The following is a 2,847-nucleotide window of genomic DNA, read 5'->3' on the forward strand; positions in this document are numbered from 1 at the left end:
GATTGAACCCAGGCACATACCCTGACTGGGAATGGAACTCGCTACCTTTTGGTACATGGGACCCCACTCAACCAATTGAGCCACACCACCAGGGCAAAAATAATTTAAAAGGCTTTTCCATGTTACATTTTGTTGGAAAAAATCTAATGTGTACTTTTATAACGTTTTTATATGTTACTAATAAACATTCAAGTTATGTTGGACTTAATTCTTGATTTGGTTGAAGTCAGCATGTCTGATACATTGAGTCAAATGAACAAAAGAAAGACTGTAGAATTAAACGCTTTTATATCTGTGTCTATTGGGGGAGATTTGAGTACCAGCCTGTCACTGTATTTTTAAAGTTTAGAGAAAGAAAGGGTAGAGCAAGCATCACATTGAAAGAGGCGCTAAAAGGAAATATTGCTTGAGGGCTTTAAAAGGTTAAAAAATTTACTTATTCTAGTATGTAGTCAAATTCTTTTCATTGCTTTGACAGCTCAATTTCAAAACATAGCAAAAGACGTATTTCAGAAATCATAGGCTTGATGCCAGTAACTTTTTTCTCTGCCAGTTGTTAGTTTCTTTTATGACTTTCTAGAAATTTCTAGTCACTGGGAGCCAGAACAGATTTACTTACAATTTATAATACACCAAATTAAACTTATTTGTTTTGTAAAATGTTTTTTGTCTAGTGAAGACTATAAACCACATATTTCAGAATAATATTGGTCATGATTTATTTCATCATGAATAAATTAGAAAAATGGAGGCAGGATGAGAATATGTTGTTAAGTGAATTTTAGCTAACTGGCAATGTCCAAGTCATATCAGATAGGTCATCCTGCAAGTAGGTCCTGTTCTTTTTAATTTTTAAAAAACCATTGAGTTATAAATAAAGGCACATGCTATTGTCCTTCACCGAAGCAAAAAACAAAAACCATTGAGTCGGAGGAAGGCATGTAAAGTCGGCTCATGAAATATACAAGCGATTGGAATAGCTGTCACATCAGGTCGCAGAAAATTATTTCCAGCCTCGAAGAAACCACTGGAAAGTTGGCATGAAGAGCTAGATCGATTCCGGGGAAAACAGGGTTTCAGTTGATTATAGATGTAAGTTAACAATAGATTAAGCACGACTTTTTAAACAATATAATGCCTGTCCCCAGGAGTCCACGTTCTGAATCCTAGAACCTGTGTTTTTTAAAAATATATATATTTTGATTTCTTACAGAGAGGAAGGGAGAGGGATAGAGAGCTAGAAACATTGATGAGAGAGAAACATCGATCAGCTGCCTCCTGCACACCCACCACTGGGGATGTGCCTGCAACCAAGGTACATGCCCTTGACCGGAATCGAACCTGGGACCCTTCAGTCCACAGGCCGACGCTCTATCCACTGAGCCAAACCGGTCAGGACAAACCTGTGAGTGTTTGACATGGCAAAAGATGTGACTAAGTCAAGGAGATGGATTAACTATCCCGCATTGTCCCGATGAGCCCAATGTAACCCCAAGGGTCCTTCTGTGAGGCAGGCAGGGGAGTCCATGTCAAGGGTCACGGAGCAGAGATGACACCACACTGCTGGAGGTGCCTGCAGGTGGAGGAAGAGGCCCCGAGCCTCCCGAATGCAGCCCTGCCAGCACCTTGACTTTAGACTAGTGAGAGTCTGGCTTCCAAAACCGGCAGGTAACACACCTCCTGTTTTAAGATGCAAAGTTGGTTGTACTGTGTTACTGCAGAAACAGGGAGCTAGAAGGTGCTGTAACCATTGGAGCTGCTGAGTTTTAAGCTTTCTCACTAGCTGGGATCTGCCAGAGATACTGTAAAAGTGGATATGAATTTGGTATGACTGGTAGAGTAGGTGCTGAGGTGCTGTACAGCTTTAAAGCCTCGATACTGCTACGTTTTCACTATGGGGAAGATTTCTCTAGAGGCAGCATTTGGATAGTAGATATAATACAGAAAGTATGGTGAGCCATAACAAAGATCCCACCCAGGGGGGCACAGCTCTATTAGACGGAGCCAGGTATGTCAGGTATACTGGGCTCAGAGTTTTAGATACAGACCAGAGGCCCAGTGCACGACCTCTCGGGGACGTACGACTGCCGGTTTAGGTCCAATCCCTCTTGCAATCCGTGACTGCTGGCTCCTAACTGCTCGCCTGCCTGCTTTATCGACCCTAGCTGCCTCTGCCTTGGCCCCCGCTGCAGCGGCTTCGTCTGGAAGGTCGTTTGGCTGTCCAGTCTAATTAGCATATTACCCTTTTATTATTACAGATTATCTCATTTAATCCTAACAACATTAGGATGTGAATACTGTTCCCCTTTTCAGATTTTAAAAAACCTTGAAGTTTAGAAAGGTTAACTAAACTTATCCAAGTTTATACCATTAGTAAATAGAGTATCATGTTACTTTGACGAACCCCAAACACTGAATTCTACAGGTGTCAAGGGCTAAATATTCTCATGTCTTCTCTTTTTTTTAATTCAATTTTTTTCCCTTTATTGATTAAGGTATTACATATGTGCCCTTTTCCCCCCATTGCCCCCCCCCACACACACACACATGCCCTCACCCCCCTGGTGTCTGTGTCCATTGGTTAGGCTTATCTGCATGCATACAAGTCCTTTGGTTGATCTCTCCTCCTTACCCCCACCCTCCCCTACCTTTTCTCTGTCTCTGGATCTGTTTTTGTTCATCAGTTTATGTTGTTCATTATATTCCACAAATGAGTGAGATCATGTGATATTTACCTTTCTCTGACTGCCTTATTTCGCTTAGCATAACGCTCTCCAGGTCCATCCATGCTGTTGCAAAGGTTAGAGTTCCTTCTTTTTACCACAGCGTAGAATTCCATTGTGTAGA

The sequence above is a fragment of the Myotis davidii genome, unplaced genomic scaffold, assembly GCF_000327345.1.
Source record: "Myotis davidii unplaced genomic scaffold, ASM32734v1 scaffold170, whole genome shotgun sequence".
NCBI lineage: Eukaryota > Metazoa > Chordata > Mammalia > Chiroptera > Vespertilionidae > Myotis > Myotis davidii.